This window comes from Neolamprologus multifasciatus, chromosome 16 (genome assembly GCF_963576455.1).
Source record: "Neolamprologus multifasciatus chromosome 16, fNeoMul1.2, whole genome shotgun sequence".
Lineage (NCBI taxonomy): Eukaryota > Metazoa > Chordata > Actinopteri > Cichliformes > Cichlidae > Neolamprologus > Neolamprologus multifasciatus.
Genome location: NC_140454.1, coordinates 7,457,740 through 7,478,359, shown reverse-complemented (window position 1 = coordinate 7,478,359; position 20,620 = coordinate 7,457,740). Strand labels below are relative to the sequence as shown.

The following is a 20,620-nucleotide window of genomic DNA, read 5'->3' as shown; positions in this document are numbered from 1 at the left end:
CTTGTCAGCAGCAGTGAGGTGACATGACTGAAAAGTTCTGGCAGCAGTGCTTTCCCTGTATGTTTCAGTCTGTTATAAAACAACACTTGCTTTATCTGTCTGTCTGTCTTTGTCTGTCTTGGGACTGAAAAAAACAGGTCTGGTGCTCCCCTATATGAAATACATTTTGGCTTATATAATGTAGTTATAAACAATTATATCACATAGCTTTGACACAGCACAGACGACAGACCTGCTGGCGTCAAATTCGTCAAACACAGTCAGGGTAAAGAAAACTGTCTTTGCATTAATATTTGTTTTATCTGCATCAGACAGTTCTGGGGAAAGCAGTGAAATCAACCACAGAAAAACAAAACCTATCCACAGCGGGACCCAAACACCACTCAGGAAGCCTGAAAACGTGAAAACCTGCACTGCTGATTCCTGCCAGATGTCTTGCACACACTCACATCGCTGGATATAAAAGCTCCTCATTGAAACTGTGGGGATGTGTTGGTCTGCCACACTGAATCTTGTGCCAATACACATCATGTCACCGAAAGTTTCACACAGCTACATTTAACCCTGGATAGAGAGAGGTGGATCAAGCCAGCGTGTTATTGGTGGGGGAGAGTATGTGAAGCCATGCTGTCCTTCTTTAGGATTGACCTACATTCATTCCCTTGCTTGATCCTAAACTTAAACTCACCTTAAATCACTCTTGATCATAAACTTGTATGAATTTAATAATTACCATTTCTTCCCAAAATCAACATTTTAGTAGACTCTAAAATGTGTGATGCAAGTACATGTATATCCACAAGGGTCAGTCTCTTTCTTCTTATGGAATCTGTAGCAATCAGGCTTGTTTATCAACAAATACATCATAATTCATTATTATTATTATTGATGGTGGTGGTGGTGTTATTCTTATTACTATTATTAATGTTTGACTATAAGTAGTCAATCTGTTTCTAACATTGTATTTAAAGTTAGTGAAAGAGAAATATGTTGTGTGAGATGAAAGACATAGAGAGGTTATCAAGCTTCTAATTAAAGTTAAAGTTATAACATCTGAACTCACATATAAAGCTCACATTAAGATCTAGCATGACTTGCACTTCTCTGGAAAATCACTGTCCACTGCAAATGCAAATGAAAAGCATGCTTCATAATCTCCACACTTTAAGGTTTCCAGTGATAGCTCTGTGCACGTCCACCTCTAAATTGCAAAAGTACAAACTGTTGATTGTTCACTGTCATTGGTTTTTTAGACAAACGGATGGTTGCCTCTCCAATCTAAACGTACACTAATAATCTGAGAAACAGCTGCGCTCAGCTTATGTCTCACTTACTGAACCACTTGTTTACATCCCCAAAGCATTATATATGCAAACCTACAATATAATTATCACCCAAATAGAATAATGATAACTGAAAAAACATTTTTTTTTAAATGAATTTCCCTGGAGGAACAGACCCGAGGGATCATTTAACAAAAAAGACCCTTTTTGTGACTCATGTATCTTGTATCACTCAGCTCTGTCCCCTGAAAAGACCTTGTCCTGTTTTTGGAGCCATCACTGTGGCAACATTATTTCTTGATCTGCTCCAGAAATCTGCTGGAAGATAGAGAAAGCGCAGCAGGTGGAGAACTGTGCCGAGCTCACTGGGGCTGCAGACCAGAGCAAAGATTAATGTTTCCATTTGCATTTAAAGAGGGTGGAGTTAGAGTCAGCAGGAAGAGAGACTCACTGGCAAAGCAGCTGATTATTTCTTGGTCATTTATTGCAAAAAAACCAACAAAACAGTTTACATATTTTTAATCATTTATTTAAACAAGTGTGGGTGTGCTTCCTTCTGCATGCACACACACATGAGGATATGGGCGTGTCCCTTCTCTTAGCTACTCACTCAAATACATACAAATTGGGAGACTCTGCACCAAGGTTATTATCGTTAACGAAAACTAACGAAATAACGAAAACTAGAAGTGAAAAAACATTTTCGTTAACGGAAATAAAAATAAAAACAAAAAAAGGAAAACTAACTAAAACTATAATGAGTGTTCACAAAACTAACTAAAATTAACTGAATTTATAGCAAAAATGTGTTTAGTTTTCATTGATGTGTGCGTGTCATACAATAGTCAAGGGTGAAAATGAAGTTTAGTTTCCAGATTTTTTTCTTGCTGTGTCTCATTATGCCAGCAGGTGGCAGTACGTTAGTCGAGTCGTCTGTGTTGCTGCTCCATCCACGCGCAGAATCATGTCAGGAAAAGTCGGAAGAAAGCGCCAGAGTCCAATTTGGGATTACTTTGAATATGACTGTGTTTTGGATAAAGCAAGTGTCTTGTAGTGGAAACAGACAAATTATGAGAGACATTTCTAAAGGAAAAAAATCCCACAAACCTTAAAGTGCACTTGAAAAGCTCACACAAGAAGGCTAACCTAGCTTACCTTGAGAAGGTAAGGGAGCACACTCAACCCTCATCCCCAGAAAACAGAAGCTAACCCCAGGCAAGGCAGCGTGATGCATCCCGAGACAACAGGACTGGGATATCTACACAACTGTGTGAGTCAATTACCTTCAAAAAGTTTATCAATTCACTTGAACCAAAATTACGAACACCCGGTGCTGCAAGAGTTAATAGTCTCATTGGGGCCAAGATATACATTTTATAGCTGCCTGGTATCAATGGTTGTTCATCTGCCTTTATTTATTTATTTAAAGAACCCATAGGTGGGAATGTGAGTTGTCTGTCTCTGCGTGTTAGCCCTGCGACAGACAGGCGACCTGTCCAGGGTGCAGTATGGTAGCTGGAATAGCAACATACCCAAGGATAAGCAGAAGAGAATGACTGATATGATGAAACTGGGATTTTGTTACACTTAATTATTGCAAACACAACTAAAACTATAACTGAAACTAATCAAAACTAAACTGAAACTAAGGATTTTCAAAAAAAATAAAAACTAAACTAGCAAACAATTGGTAAAAACTAATTAAAACTGATATAAAATTGAAAATCTGAAGTCAAAACTAAATAAAAATAAAGACTAATGAAAATTGCAAAACTATTAAAACCCTGCTCTGCACAAGTATCCATTGGACAAACTTCAGCTCTCGATGGATTACTCGCTCTCTGAATCTCTGGTCGGCTTCTGTGTGTGTGTTAAGTTTCATCTGGCAAGGACTGGCATCCTGCCTCTACATCTCTGCATGAATGAACACAGGCTTACAGCTGCAGCCGTGCAGCAGCATTATGAGGGCACGCACACATAGAAGCAGCAATGTGTAACACACTGTGGCTAAAAACCCGAAGACAGAGCTGCTGATCACGTTGTTAGAGCTACAGCTATTTCATACAGTTTGGAAACTGGGAACGGTCCACCAGTGGTCCTCAACCACAGCACCGTAAACTTCCAACACAAATGGGATTATAAAAGGGGGGCTTGCAGCGACAGACCACAATCTAATTACTCCACGGGATCATCTTGCCTCATAACATTGAAATAAAAGTATTACCTCTCCAGACCTAACATGTGCACGCGATTTGAGTCTCGCCTGCACATTTAAAGGCAATAAGCCGAGAGAAGAGGATAGCAGATGATGTCTTTTATTTAAAACAGCACTCTCATGAAGACAAGAGATCGGGAAAGACTAATATCCAGTTCACACTTGGCCCCTTCAGGCATCTTGGGCAGACTGAGCTTCTATCCTGTATCCAAACAGCCCAGAGTAAACGCGGCCAGGATGAATTAGGTATAGGCTGCAACCATGTCAAGCAGTAGTTTGAGCTACAATGTGGCCATAAGCAGACAAATCCCAGAGGGCTTTTCCTGCATCTGTTGCCCTGACAGAAACTATGGGATTTGTATCCACCCCAATCTAAACTATGCCCAGTTTCCTCTACTCCAGGCATATTTGGATAGAACAACCATTAGAACTATATGAAGATCATGCATACCAGGTAAACATTTGACAATCAAATAGACTGAAATGGCACATTAGAAACATAAAAAGAAGGTAGTGATTGTTGGTCAAAGCAGTGAGTTTGTTCCATAAGAAGATGATTCCTTTTGCCAAGAAAGCGGCGGCTCTGTGGAGATGATATTTGTCCATCTGTTTGACCATCTGTAGGATTACACAAAAACATATCAGGCGAGGCATGTGCAAAGGAAACACCCACTGAAATATAGCAGGGATGCAAATTACTCTGAGAATTTATATGGATAGATTTTGAAGGGGTTTTGCTGAACTGTAAATGCCCTTATAGTATTGTTTTTATGTTTATAATGTTTTTTAAGTCAAAATAAATGTAAATGAACAGAACTGTGAACACGTATATTCCAGATATTGGAATTGTTGGGCAATTATTTAACCAGTGTTACTCTTTTTCTGCAGAAACAGGAGCAAGTCAATTTTTAAAAGGAGTGAACTAAATAATACAAGGATTCAAGTGAAAGGAGGAATCTTCTTATCTATAAAATATTCCATTTGTAATGAGATCAAACAGAAAAATGAAACATCGTCCAAACTGTAAATGATCAGACAGTTAATCACTTCTTATTTCTTATTTCACCATTTCTGTTTAAAACTGTACATACTGCGCACACCATTTCTTGCGCTAGCTTCCTAAAAAAGCTGTTCTTGTATTTTTTTTGTCTTATCTTTGTTTCTTTTGACATTTTAATAAAAATCACATAAGACCCAAAATGTAACTTTGTTTTTTATTTGGCTTTTTTGTCGTGCGAACTGGCCTGACTAACTTTACATTTTTTACTGTTTTAAAATTTTGATTAGAAAGAAAAGGCAGGATTAATCAAAAAGAACCAATAAATCAAGTTAAAAATGGGAAATATTCAAAATAATCTCTATTTGCCACCCTTTTGTGATCTTAATGAAACTACACGATTGATTAAAGTTGCTAATAAATTCTGTTGTTTTGTTTCTGTAAGCTGCATGTGTTTGACTGTGTTTCTTGATAAAGGTCTCAGAACAGAGCCACATTAATTAATCAACTCAGCTGGCAATAATTTTGCAGAGACATTGCTATGAGCAGATTCATTTTACAATATGCACCAATGTCAAAAGGTTTTTTTTTTTAAGTACGCAGAAAAGCTGATGAATTTCCACATTTGTCGCATGTACTTCCAGCAGTGCAGCTCCATCACTGCCATTTAAAACTGCCAATTCCCAAAAATGTAATATACTGTATATGTAAACATGCTGTATAAATGGGGATTATTTGTCAGCAATCACATCAAAATGTTTTTGCTCCATAATCTCTCCATAAATTTTCAAAACACTGACATTGGCTTGTTTTAGGTTCTCAAATGTGATGTTGTCTTTTGTTGCATATTTGCTAGTAAAACTGAACATTCTAAATTTTTGGATCTTTAGTTTACTTTAAAATTTTAATTTATTTCTTTGTTTATTGTTTAGTTTACTGGCAAATTTTCTGAGAAACCAGGCTAGTGGTTGAGGGCGTATATGGATCTGCATTGGACTTTCCGATTAAATAAAACTTAGAATAAATAAATGGATGAAAACCAGCACAAATGAACTGACAGCTGAATCAATAATGAGAAAGTCATTAGTTGCAGGCCTGCATCGGCCGCTGCGTCTCAGACAGACAGGAAGTAAATCCTATTTCCTGCCACTCTCCTCTGCAGCTTTCAGCACAAATCAGATTTACTTGATGTGTAGCCAGAAAAAGACCACACAGCACACACACACACACACACACCAGCTATTGTGTGAATCAGACTGCACTTCAGTCACAGCATTTCTTCCCCTCGGGCTGCTTCCTCCATCACGCTGATGGCCGATCCTCCTTTGATGTGCTGCCGCTCTGTGATCTGCCTCTGTATGTGTGCCCATGCTTCTAACTATGTGTGTCTTAATAGCAGTGAAAAGCTCAGTGTGTTAAGGTATCAGTCAATGAACAGAAAATTTACCACAGCCCTTATGATGCTGGGCATGCTGATGCTGTGTATTTTTCTGAGTCAAACATTTGGCTGTTTAAATATTCATTCTGTTGATAAACCAATTATTGAAGCTCATACAATTAAGACACCAGAACAATTTATTAATTTTATTGTTATTATTTTGCTTTTGATTCTTTAAGCTATTGATTAATGTATTCATTTTTAGCTTATTAAAACTTTAAAATGAGTAACAAAAATGTGCCAAGCTGATCAGATAATTGCAGCTTTTAAGGGCTGATGACACCCTTACAGCAAAACAGAAGCACAGTCTTCTTGGCTTGACTTTCACAACAATTAATATGGCAGCAATCCATATTTTTATCATAAAATTGAAAATGCTCCAAAAGGCACCAACACCACAAACCAGTTCAGTAACTTCAGTTAGTGGAGGAGAAGCAAACAGCTGCCTGTCAGTTTAACTGAGCATCGCTCTAACTTTAAGCTTTGATAAGGTTTAGAATTCACTCTTTGCTCCATGAAATGGTAAACTAATGATAGAGCTTAAAATCATTTTTGCACCACATTGTACACATGCCCTTTTTTCTGTTATAAAGACGGGCATTTTAACATGAAAGTCTATGGGCCTTGCTCACTTTTGGAAGCAGCCTCAAGTGGCCACTTGAGGAACTGCAGTTTTTCCCACTTTTGGCTTCATTTACTATTGCACTACTATAAAATACCCATCAAACCTTCCTACAGCACATTTACATGCTTCTGTGACTAAACTCCAAAATACTTTAAAGTCCTAAATATACAGTTTTTGATATAAAGCAGAGACATCTTTTTTCTTAATTCAATTACATTTTATTTATATAGTTTCAAATCACAACAACAGTCAAACAAATTGATTAAAAAATTAAATTCTAACTAACAACTATTTATTAAATTAATGAGCTCCAGCCTGGACAGAGAAATATGAGAGTGGCTGCTGTTTGATTCTGAAAGCTACAGCAGCTTTCTGGAGTGACAGTAATGACTTTGTCTCTATTAACATGAGGAGGAGGAGGAAGCAGGAAAGGGGCTCACTGAGGTTAATTCTCTCCCTTCTTCAGCCTCAGAGTCTGAATTAGAGCTGCTTTCTACAGAAGAAACATTCTAGCTCTTATAGCGACTGTTCATTTGTTCCCTCGATCAAACCAAGAAAAAGATCGTGTTTCTATGTTGAGGAGCAACATCTGCCTTGTAGAAAAATAACTTGCCATGGTTACAGCATTAACACAACTGACATGTTTTCTGGTTGTACTTTGTTAAAGACTGAGATATGTGTGAAAATCACAGATCACTTAAAGACTGACTTTGCTATTTCCAACCAGAGACTGCACAGTAGAGACTGACGGCTGAGCATGTGATATTGAGCTACTGCCTTCTGCCTGGCTCTAATATGAGCACACACCTCTTGGACTTGCCTCTTGATGCTCGGTGTAGGAAGATGAAACGTTTTCTTGGTCCCAGAGTTTTGAGTTGAGTAGCTCCATAATTCCTTTTGGTGTTGAGAATTATGTGTTTTAAGTTTTTCTTACAAAAGTTGATTGATTTTAAAATCTTATTGCTCACTTTTAAAATCATAAATAACACCGCGCCCAGCTATCATAAAGATCTCCTCAGCTTTTATACCTCTAGCAGAGCGCTTAGATCAACAGGCCAAATGCTCCTGGTGCGACCTAGATCCCGCCTTAAGACCAGAGGTGACCGTGCATTCGCCTCTGTTGCACCCTACCTCTGGAATAATCTTCCTCAAGCTATCCGCGCGTCTGATTCAATTCAATCTTTTAAATCTCGATTAAAAACGTATTTATTTAGCCTTGTCTTCCCTGCCTCCTAGACCCTGCATTTTAACTGTACTGTAACTTATCTTTTTTGCTTTTATTAATGTTTTTATGTTTTAACCTTCAGCCTTTCGGCTCGTGCCTATGCCTGGTATCATTGGTTAGTTATGTCTCCCACCTGTTAGTATATTCTACTTGTACTTATATTATTTTATTATTTATTTACTTGTATTTATTATTGCTCTTATTTGGTTTCTGTGAAGCACTTTGGCATACACCTTGTTTTTAAATGTGCTATAGAAATAAAATTGTATTGTATTGTAAGTGTTTTCTTTTAGGTGTCTGTATAAGCGTATTCTCAGGTTTTAGTTTTATGTATATCTGCCATCTGTTCATGGTTATAGTTGGGTTTATATTTCATTCCTTGAGTTCCTGGGTATCCCTTCCTCTGTGTCTTGTTTAGTCTCTGTGTTAACACTTCCTGTTTTGTTTTGGTAATCATTTTCCTTTGTCTTGCATTAGTTTTTATTTCCTTTGTCTCATTTTCTCACTTAGTTTCAGCTGTCCTCACGCCTGTTACCTCTCCACTGGTTTCTGGCATATGAGTCTTAACTTGTCCTTTGCCGTGTCGTCCCTCATGGCTGTTTGTCTCCTTGCTCTGTGTTTCCCTAATGATTCCTGATATTCAGATTTTCTGCTTCTGCCCTGCAACTGTTTTTGACTTCTTTGTATTATTGTGAGCGATCAGCAAAGCTGGATTTTGACTTTATTTCCTGTCTCCCAAGTCCTGCATTTGGATCTACAGTCTGCCTTCCACACAGCCATTACTTGGCACTGCTAATTGTCTCTACATATATCAGGTTTTCTGTCTTAGGCTTGGTTGCTCTTAGCTTACTAGCTTCTCTTTCTCTGGTCACTACTATGAAAACTCTGGTTGCAAATTACATTGGAAGCATGAGAAGGCAGATTGGATTTGTCTGAACTTCTCTCCAGATGGGAGTTGAAAATGGATATAACCATTCCAACTCCAGCTCCCCCAGAAGGGCGAAGACTTCTTCTCATCTAGATGTTCTTGACCCAGCGCCCATCCTATCTGAATAAAATGTGTTCCTTTTTAAGAATGTTTTACTCTTTTCTGTTTGTGAATATGTGTTTTTATCTAAATGTCAAACCTAGCGGTATTTAAAGTGCTTTATGGCATGATGTTTTCTGATTTGATAGTTATTGAGCACAGCTGTTAAAGCATCAGAATCTGGGTCTATGTTTCTGACAGCATCTAAATAGTTTGTTACAGCCTGTTTTTTGTTTTTGTTTTTTCTAATACGGCTTTTGTCTTGCAACTTGTGCTATTTGAGTGCAATAATAAATCACTAGAGTGCCCCTTTAAGTGAACCCATTCACCCCCTCAGTCAAAGTAATTTCATTCTTGCATTTATAGTGACCCTCTGGCCTTAAGAACATTTGTCTTTCTGCATTAAAGCTGACTGTTCTGCGCTGCAGCTTGAACGCATGGCACTGCGCTGTGAATTCACGAAGCACGTGCATATGCATTTTGTTTTTTCCCCTCAGACCAGACGCTGCCCCCCTGCTCACACCGCACTGGTTGTAAATCTCAGAGTCTGATTTCTGTGACAGCGAATGAAAACCAGCTGTGAGGAGCGAGCGAACAAGCGGGAGAGAAAACTGGTCTGGAGCCAGAAGTCAGTCTGAATGCTGAGTCTTCCAATCAATACACAGCTGGCGACTCCTCTCTCACACACAAACTCAAATAGCTATCCTTTGGAGGACTCTGCCTCACTTCCATTGATTCCCCTTGTCATGACCTTAAGCATCAGGACAGCATGCCAAATCTTAAAGTGATGCTTCATACAAACAATGTATTTTTTTCATCCCCTTCTCAACATTCAGCTGGGTTTCAGCTGAGATCAGGTCAATTTTTTTAATGTTATTTTGATGTTTTTCTTCCTTTGTCTCTTCATAAAAGATGGCCATAGCTCCCAGACCAGAAAATAGCCTTTTTCTACCAGTACCTACTCAGCTTGACTTTTTGTTTTGTTTTGTTTTCCCATTGGGTGGTAGTATCTAGTACCAGGTACTTTTGAAGTATCTACTCGGGCGGGGTTCCAATCAATCTGAGTCAATCCGAAAATGTGATGTCAACAGACTGAATGCCACCAATTGGTCGGTCAGTGACGCAACTCAATGATTCATGAGTGTGACTCCTTCACAAAAATTAAATCCATCAATTTTCCGTTATGTTGTTTGTGTCGCATACAAATGACATCACATGACTTTTGGCCATGTTGCACCTGAGAGGCTTCTCATGTTGCTTTGGCCACGTAGGTACTAGCAGAAAAGAAGCAAAGGTGAAGCCAATAAGGAAGTGCCTTCTACCTGCATTCTTACTGGTCAGCAGGAAGCAAAAACAGAAGTCTGATTTTATCAAACCCCATGGTAAAATAACTGTACTTTTCTCTTTATTTATAACCTCAACAAACATCTCCTTGATGAGGCTGTTGTTTTAATCGCATGTTAGTCTTCTAGTAAACAGCATGAGGCTAATTTTAGTCAATTATGTTAACCTTTACAATAAAATTTAATTTTATTTATGTAGTGTCAAATGACAACAACAGTTGCCTCAAAGCACTTTATATTGTAAGGTCAGTGTTGAGAAGGTTACTTTTAAAATGTATTCCACTACAGATTACAGAATACATGCCCCAAAATGTATTTTTGAGAGTAACGTATTCTGAATACTTTGGATTACTTAATATGTTATCGTGCTTTTTACAACTACATGAATGTACTATTGCTGTGTGATTTATTACTGTTACTGAAGGTCCGCGGCTCCAAACCATAGTAAATGGACCTCTGGCTAGCTTTACTTTGTTGTCTGGGTCAACTTTGAGACAAAGAGAGGCGTTGAAAGGCTGCTCCAACGGAACTTATTGTTTCGGAGGAAAACACGAACACAGCGTACAGTCGAGTCTTAATAGCTTACTTACAACTGGGCTCGTCAGGCACTCTTCTTGGCTGCAGTGGTTATTATTATATTTACATGCTTCCAGCTCCCGTTTCTGCTTGATGATAACTCGTAGTTTTCCACTCGCCTTTTTCTCCCTCGCTCACAGACACATAACGAGTATGGCAGTCCATTCTACATTCCAGGCTACATTCTTTAGAGCTATGACTGTAGCATTCTGCCTATTAGCTTAGCACAACAACAACAACAAAACGGAGCTCTCTCACCCAGGAAACACACAGTTGCAGAGAGCGTCGCCCTATAACCATGGCAACCGCAACGCTGCTGCCTGGAACAACAGAACGTAGCTGTCAAACAAAACCCAAACAGTCCTGACCCGCGACAATATGAAACAAGTAACTGTATTCTAAATACCACCTTTTTAAACGGTAACTGTAACGGAATACAGTTACTCATAGTTTGTATTTTAAATACGTAACGGCGGTACATGTATTCCGTTACTCCCCAACACTGTGTAAGGTAAACACCTTACAATAATACAGAGAAAATCAAATAATCCACTTATGGGCAAGCACTTGGTGCCAGTGGGAATGAAAAACTCCCTTTTTACAGGAAGAAACCTCCAACAAGACCAGGAGGCAGACATCTGGGGTGACCAGTTGGAAATGAGGGCAGAGAGACTGATGATAAACAAGCCAAGAGCAAACTGTGATTAATAAATTGCAACAGCACACACCAATTTCTCAGTCAGATCCAGTACAAGTTCATAACATACTGTTACAGAATGTAGTATTGAATAGAGAGTGTAAAGTTTAGAATGGAATATCTAGCATTTGTTTTACGCAAGGTTAAGTTTTGCCAATCACTATTTTTTCAAACGAAAAACAAAAATGTATTTTCTACAACACAAGCCTTTTATTTATTTTATGATGGGGAGGCAGATGTAGTTTAATATGTGACTGCTAGTCAGACGTTACAGGACATGAAACAGTATATTTATACTCAAAACAAGATTCAAGTGTACATATTTAAACACCTATAAATGAGCGAGTGAGGTTTGTTTGTTTTTTCAATGCCCACAGTTTGACGTGTATTTCAGGTTTGCGTCCCCACAGTGAGCTGAAATCCAGGGAAACAGAGACTCACTCACACATAAATGCTGGTGGAAACATCTCTAATGAATAATTCCTCCCGTGGTGGAAGAGCCTAATGCTCCCACCGTATCTCAAAATACCACCGCAATTAGCGACAGTCTTCCCCATTGAGCTCTGCAGCGTGGGGTCAATTAACGTTTGTGAGGTGGCGTGGCAAAATCTGCAAAAGACACGAGGAGGATGGATAATCGCATTACGGAGGCTAACAGGCTGCTTTTGCCACACGGTGTAATGAGATGCACCGAACACAATCACGACAGGGAAGAGTGAAGAGATTTTCAGTCCAATCTGAAAAACTGAAAGAGGAGCCCGTGTCTGTGCGTTGAATGATGGAGGCCGCGTCGCATTGTTTCCACTCTGTCCTGCGAGAAATCATCAGCCTTGTCCCCCCCCCCCCCAACGACCCGCCAACCTGGGAAAAATTTGGTGAGCTGCGCAGCCGCCACCACCGCCACCATAGCTCTAATCCCTTCAGCCTCACGCGACCTCAGCAGACGGCCACCGCTGGGCAAAGTGGTGTCAAATTCTACTGCAGTGACTCCAGAGCTGATATTCAGCAGTCACAACGTCGTGTCAGTTAATGATGTAACAGCCGGCTGGTTGCCTGCAGACAATAGAGAAGCTGTTTGTTGTTGATGATGATGAGTGGTGTCTGTGTTTCCACGGCCTCCTGGGAAACACTGTTTTAATGTCACTCATTCACAGGCATCGTGACAGGGCGATCTAGCCAACACCAAGCCTCACTCTGGATACTCACTGATTGATACATTGTAGAACTGAAACAAGTAATCAATTAGCTGAGCTATTAATCTGAACTGATTTTAAAATAGCTGGAATTGAACACTGTAGATTATGTAATGCTAGATGTGGTCCAATATATTTCCCATCCAGTTGGACTGTCACTATTTATGTGTTTGGTGAAATTTGCAGTTACCCTCGCAGTGAGAACCAGGTTCAGGATCCAGGATCCATACTCCAGGATTTTTCCATATCACTTTGTACTTACGTATTTAAACCATTTATTTGCATTTTTGGGTAAATCGGCTCTGAAATGATTTCTTTGCCTCCGCAGATATGGCTCCTACTCTGCCAACAACAGCACAAACTTCCTCACTAACATCCTGAAATATGTAAGAAAGTGATTGTGACACAGCTTCAACTCCTGGATCAAACCATCAAACTCTCCCCTGCTGCCTTCTCCTGAGAACCGGATGAAACCAGAATCTCTGTTTCTTTGTTTTCTTGTTTAGAAACATCAGGACCAGCTCATCATTGCTTCATGTCAGCTTCATTTTTTTTCACTGTGCATCTTTTGAGGGCAATTTTTCTGCAAAAACACAATGCTTTCAGTGTGTAGATTTTTCCGATCTGAAAAATTTATAGTTTATAATTTTGCAATGTGTAATAGCCTTACTGTCAAAAGCAGAGAGGGTGTCTGTCTCCTGAATCTAAATCCAAGCTGGATAACAGAAGATGGGTCTGAAAACTGAGGGATGAGACTGAGTCTCCCTACTTTTAAATACCCTAGGAAACAAAAGTAACCCACCAGTTCAAACCCTAAGAACAGATATCGACATATAGATAAAACTGTTCACTCTTAAAAGATTACCAGTGGATGGAATGGAAGGTCTTATATCGGATATCTGCGGACTTTAAGGAAAGCCCTGAAAATTTAGCAGTTGTCCCCAGAAGCAAATCAGCTAACTAGCTGACAGGTCTACAGACTCGTAGGGAATTTTGACTCTTTCTGCAAAGTAACATTACTTTTGTGATTAACTCTAGCACACACAGCAGGATTGCTTCTCATGACTTAGCTGCAGGAAACCAGAGCCCAGCGTTACAGAATTCTGTTATCTGGATTCACTTACGCTAACAGCTGCAATCAGTGTAAGCAGTCATATGAAGCTGGTTATCAGCACACTAAGGTAAACCAAGGTATCCCTGCACATTCACATTATACGAGTGGAAGCATTTGAACAGTCCCACTTGTGTGTAAGTGTACTGGAAGCAGAACGGTTGACTTTACAAAGAAAGATTTTGAAAAAGTATAAAATTAGAAAAATCTGAAGAGGTTAAACACATAATACAGACTAAAAGCAACACAACCTCTGCAGACAAAGCAGCAGTATGAGAGGAAAACATTGTACTGAATGAACTTTGAATGGTTGAATGAATGGCAGCCTAAAGCCCTTTGGTCAATAAGACAGGACAAGAGCTACTACGTTAATAAGGTTCAGACAGGCAGGAAGGAAAGCTGTCAAAAATGCAGACTGTACGTTAAGAGACACCAACATTACAGCTCTGTCATTGAGAAGCAAGAGAATCTGATCAATTATAATCAAGCATTTCATTCAATTAATGTTTAGAAGACAGTTTGAGTTTTTATTTTTTCAGCTGCAGCCTTGGTGGTGTTTAACGGTTTGAAAGCAAGTACTGAATAAAGGCTTGGACTCTGATTTGATACAAAATCAACAAGTGTAAATAGGCCTGCAGTTTTAGGGTTATATATTAATGCTTATACAACAATATTATTATTTTTAAAAAATACAGCCAACAGGAAAATAACTCAAAGAATAAGGTTATGTTTAAGAATCATTTTTTCTTATTGATGCTAATCAGGAAACGACTTTAGATATCATTAAATTACTTCAGACCCTTTTACAACCTACCCATAGAGGTCAGAGGGATCTTTGAGCTCTGTGGTCATTGGGTTGGCATGTCGTACCTGCTGATTTCAAATCTAGAACATGACCATCTCTGGAGCAGCATGAGGTACCATGGTGATATACCCTGATAAGAAGTGAACCACAGAAAACCCAGGGTTAACCCTGAAGTTACCCGGATAAGACAAAATCCTGCTCTGTAATATAGTCTTTAGGTCGAATCGTGAGCAACAACCAATTAATTTTTAACAACACGTGTAACTGCAAAGACCAGCAGACAGAATGCAAGTATTTAACACATCCAGATGACACATTATCTCCACAATGAAGCATAAATTGGCTAAAGAGACAATCACTGGTAGAAACCAAAATCAGAACAAGAAGGGAGGAAATTCATTTATAGGACTAAAACACAAGATCCCATAAGGAATAATCATGCTGGTTTGAAATGAAATTAAGTGTTAATGTTGTAGCATGCTATTGATGATGTGATCAACTGATCAGACACCCAAATCATCCAATTCCCAGTGTTCTCAGCCCTGACCGGTGACCAGCTGGTCAGCCTCATGTAAGCAGCCTCAAGAATGAGGTGATGCATTTCATGCATGCACAATACGTGCACAGTGGCACCGGCAAACAGTCACAGACACGCACAGCTACAAGATAACATCTTGTTAGCGTGGAAGCCCCTCACTATGAGTGAAAACAAAAAATATACCAAAGTGAATCACTGGGGGACCACCACAGAAACATTCATAACAGCAAACCTTAATCAGACACTTAAAGCACCCTCACACAAGTGAACATGGACATTTTAAAGAAGCTAACAAAGGAAAAGTGGCAAGCAGCCTCGTTATAAGCAAAGGTCTTAGAGAGAAAATTAGTAAAAATCTGTAAAAATCAGAATCTGCCAATGAAACTGTAATCAGTGCAGCTAAAAAAATTACTCATAAAAAATGCATGTCAATTTTTTCTAGCAAACTTCACAGCATATCTCTGGAGACTGAGGTTTCGTGATAAGACAAAACCACATCATATTGATCTAAGAGGTAAAAACTGATTAATCGAGATAATTAATAGCAGATCAATCTCTTAAAGCTGATATTCCCATCCTGCAAATTTTCACAAGTCACAGGTCACCTGCCAAAACTATACCACTTCACCATTAAGGTGGCAAGATTTAAATAAAATAAATATTCATAACAAATAATAAATTGTGCAACAAACTGAGCTCGAACACTTGGATGATGCTCAGAGAGACTCTCTCTCTGAGGCCTGGTATTGGTTCATCCTGAGTCACCTAACCATCAGATTTAAGGAAGTGTTTGTTATTAACACTCCCTGACGCCATCTCTCCATGGTGCTGAGGACGTCACCCGGGCAATGTGTTACCAAGAACATCTTGTTTATCCTGAGCTTCTCAGCATCAGCACAATGTAAACTAAAGACTGCTTTAGTCTAGTAATTTGTTCAAATTAAACCTATTTACACTTTTTTTTACTGCATTATTATTTAATTTGACATCTTTAATGAGGATTTCCCTTATAGATTTTACACAAACTGGTAGAGTGAGCTATAAAGAAAATCATCTTCCTTTGTTAGCTTTCCTCAACATTTCCCCTTAATTACTCTCTTATTTCTTAAAAACTCTAATAGAGCCAAACTTAATAGCTGTGACATTCCTTTTCTCAATTTCCACTATAATTAATACCAAACGCCACTCAGTTTATTGGAAATACTATTTTAATTTACAACTAAACATCCAGGAAATATCCAGGAATTGAGCCAGACCCATAAAACCCTCAATTTGGTAATGGCTCCACGGCTATGACAGCATGTGAAAGTGACTGGTGTGAGCCTGACAATGACAAAGGCAGCTCTGTGTGTGCTGCTGAAGGGTCGTCAAGGTGACTTGATAGCAAGGGCATCCTTTCCTCCACCACAGCTGATCTCCCCTGCACACACCCCAAAACCAAAGACCAGCATCACATAAGCTCACACAGGGCCAGCATTTAAACGCCACCAAACACACACAGAAAAAAAACCATCACACACGAAGCCTCTCAGGTGCAAAGAGTAGAGTGAACAGATGTGCATTTGCAATTAATCTCCTTCCCCCCTCCTCTGGATTTTCTAGAAGCAGAAGTGCTGACCCTCTATTTGGTCACTTTCAGTCCTCATTTATTCGCCTTTTCATTTCTTTCTTTTTTTTTACTCTTAGTGACTTCTAGCCTCACTCCGGCTGGATTACACTTTTAATTGGAGAATCTGTTGAACAATAGGCGGATCCAGAGCCCCGTTGTTACAGACACCTCTGCTCTCCCCGCTGGCTGAAAAGCGCCACAGCACCGCATTAAGTTGTCAATAGCGAGTCCCCGTTAATCCAAATGAATAAACAGTCACTAACAGAGCTTCGGTTCTGGTTTCACCCCGCTGTTTCACACTGAGCTCGGAAGGATGAAGTAACGAGAGAGAGAGAGAAAGGGGGTAGAAAAGGCATCAGCGCCTTCCAGTAAACCGCTCAGCGGGCTGACAGGAGCATGTCATCTACCGGGGAAATTAAACACACACACCGGTCTAAAACACAGCAGAGAGCGCACCTCTCCGTACCTTACCGGGTCACACAGCGGAAGATTCGATAGATGCTCCGCAAATCCGCAAATTGCGTCAGCGCAATAAATCCCGGTGCTTGTGAGTGTGTGTGTGTGGGGGGAGAAGCTGGGAACAATCCTCCGTGTGTCTCTTCTCAGGCGCTCTCAGCCAGCAGTCACCGATACACCGCCGCCGCTGCTGCTGATGCCTCCGGTAGGAAGAAACCTTGGAGCGCGTCACCGACAGATAGAGAGAGGCAGAGAGAGCGAGAGAGAGAGAGACGTGCACGACGGCAGGGTCTGGTGTCTGTCAGCGGCCGGGACAGCAGGGGGGGATAGAAGTGAGTCGGGGGGGGGGGGGGGGGGGTAGTCGTCAAACTAGGTTATGACATAAAATAATAAGAAATAAAGGAAGCGCTTATTGGTTTGATATTTCATCTTCAGCAATTGAGCATTGAGGCAGAAATTTGGAGCCACATTATTGAGAACCAACTGAATTTTTGTTGGCAGCAAAGCCAGAGCTCTTTATCCCAGAGTAAAAAGATAAGCTCCCAGAGCCATACCTGAGTCCTCTCTACAGGTCATTGTTGTTACTTCACCAGGATCCGGAGCTCTAAAGCAGAAACAGTGAGTTTGGTTTCTACTGCTGGTCAGACTTTAAACCAGGTGTTAGCCAAAAACTGATTTCCTATGTGTGTGTGTGTGTGTGTTTTATGTGTAATGTCTTTGCTTATATTGGAGAATAGACTAAAGACGACAGGATTTATGAAGGGTTTGTTTCTGCTGCCCTCTTGGCCAGATCAGTTAAAACAAAAGTGAGCCTTTTTAGCTGGATAAAAAAAAGATAAAAGTCACTTTGTCAAAAGCTCCAGTTTCTGCCTTGTGATAGAAATTCAGTTAAATTCTTAGGTAGTTTAGCGCCAAATCACAACAGCTGTTCCATCGTGCTGGTTTATATTGCACAATAAAACAGAGAAAACCCCAAAAATCCGATGCATTAGCACACAGTGGGAAGGAAAAACTCCCTTTTAGCAGTGTGACATTTCTGCAGCAGAACCAGGCTCAGGGAGGGGCACCCATCTACTGTGACTGGCTGTGGGTGAGGGGAGTAAGACAACAAAGACACACTGTGGAAGAGAGCCACAGATTAATGGGTTAACCCTATAATTAATGAGAGATATTTTTGATGTATGTTTCACAGATTATAGGCCATCAGGTCATTTTCAACAGCTTAAATCTGAACATCTGATCAGTTATTTGTTTCTTCAGTGACACGTCACACTGTAACAGGGTTTGCTTTACTACTTCTGCCTCGAAAAACCTCAGTGGAGCCAGCTTTAGGTTTAATACAGAGATCAATATTTTACCACTGAGCAGAATCTCACTCTGCAGTGTTCCTAAACCTGCTAACTCACTTCACTTAGGAGTCAAATTGACGCTTTGCTTTTTTCCTCCACCGGGCCCACACTCTTATAAAACAATGAAAACAAGAACAGTAAAATTGGGCTTTTAAATGGGGTTCATTTATCCAACAAAACGCTTGAAGTCAATCAAAAATAATAAAGTTTAAACAACTAAAAGGGACTACAATGTTAGGAGCTCTGAATAATTAAGTTAGGAATACATTTCTTTTGATGCACATTTACACAGCTTTTAATGTGTTTACATATTATATGCATCTACATTCCCAGTGCAGTGAAATGTCCACTTGTAAAACTCTTTTCTTACTTACACAGATCTATGCAGTAATAATGACACTAGTTTGTTGCCTCACTGTACTTCCATGATTATACAAGACTTTTATATTGGATGTGCTTTGTGTTTGTATTAATGAGACAGTCATTGAGAGAGAGAGAAAAAATGGAGGACATCATTAACCTGCAAAAATGTAACCTTTGTTACCCTCCTAATAATGACTCACAGTCCTGTCAGGTTTGGCACCCGTGGACATGGCCCGATGCTGTTTTTTTCTATTCTTTCTTGGCTTGGCGGTGATGTTCTGAAGAATTTTTTATTCATAATTACATTTGTCTGTCATCAGTGATCCCTCAGTAGTCTCAAGGCTTTTGTTGTTGCTGAGCTCATCAGTGCATATTGCACCAGAGTGTTGACTGACCACAGTAACTAGAGCTTTTCTTTTTTCAAAGCTTAATGATGTCCTCCTTCCTTTGGGCCAGCATCCGTTTTGACTACCACGTTTAAGATTCCCGTAAACTGCAGCCAAATGCAAATGCAGCACTTGGAACACACTCCACACCTTTAATCTTCTTTAATTTGTCATTGAGAAAACAAGCCACCTTTGTCCATGAACCAAATCACTCTCCATTGAAATCGCATAGTGCATTATTTTGAGAAATTCACTGAACTTTATTCACAGCTTGATTTAATCATTTCCCACTAACTGTGGTGAGGCACAAAAACATGCAGAAATACTTGACAGAAAATGTAAGTGCCCAGTCTCAGAAGTAAGGACCCTTTTACTGCTGTTACACTGGCATTTTTATATTAAATATGGCAACCCATGCAGCAGCCAGCTGCAATAAGTGGTCAAAAAATAAAATTTCTTCAAACACTATGATTGTTTTAATAAGCATTAGTAAATGATTACCTAATCTATAACGAATTAAGCCATCGCATACAATCTTTCCACTTAGTGAAAGCAGAAAATACATGCCTGTTCCTGACAAGCAGGATCAATACAGTACATTATCATTAAATTAAATATAGTTGCAGTCAGATAGACACATTAGGCAGATGAATGAGTCGTATGGCCTTCTTTATTTTTGTAACACTTTATGCCAATGCCAAAAAACCCACACAGATATAGATGGAAATAGGCACCAATCCCAGTAGAGAAATATAAATATATGCTGATAATAAATTCCTCAGCAGCAGTAGGAGCAGGCTGTAACCTTGGCAGGAGAGTTGACAGGGAGCTTCAGTCCCAGTGGGCAGCCAGGAAAATAGAAAGCTGCAGCAGAGACATTCACTGGGGACAAGCATCACATTTCATATACACGGCGCAAGGAGGCCTGCAAGGCCTGAGATGGGGCTTAAAGCATGTAGCCTGGTAACACACAGTGAGGTAAAACACATCTGTATGTGTGAAGCTTCCTGTTTCTGGTTGGTAAGTTGCTGAGAAGTTTGAAATGTGTTATCAAACATGCAGGCTGACGATGAGGAAGCAGGTGGTATCTGAGCTGGATATCTGGCGTCCCCTGGTGGTGGCTCAGGGCACATGCAATCGATCAATTTAAAGTGTACTAAATGCAACTATGAACATGTTAGTCAGCTAAAACAAAGCAATAATGAAAATTGAACAAAAGAAAGTCATATATATATATACACACACACACATATATATGTGTGTATATATATATATATATATAGAGAGAGAGAGAGATACAGGTATATAGTTTCAACACTTTTGCATTTGGCTACTGACAATAAAATAAATAACATATAATATGACAGAATATAGTATATGATAA

General features: G+C 39.6%; 1 protein-coding gene across 3 annotated transcripts in view; it reads right to left on the bottom strand.

Moving 5' to 3' along the window:
- Positions 1 to 17,441, bottom strand: part of enox1 (ecto-NOX disulfide-thiol exchanger 1) — a 131,279-nt gene extending 113,838 nt beyond the window's left edge. Inside the window, exon 1 of one of the 3 annotated variants that reach the window (XM_085136539.1) lies at positions 17,154 to 17,441. The gene's annotated coding sequence lies outside the window, so the exon portion shown is untranslated. Of the gene's footprint in view, positions 1 to 17,138 lie in introns of all 3 variants that reach the window. The other 2 variants (XM_085136537.1, XM_085136536.1) reach the window with 2 other exon arrangements.
- Positions 17,442 to 20,620: the final 3,179 nt, after the last annotated feature.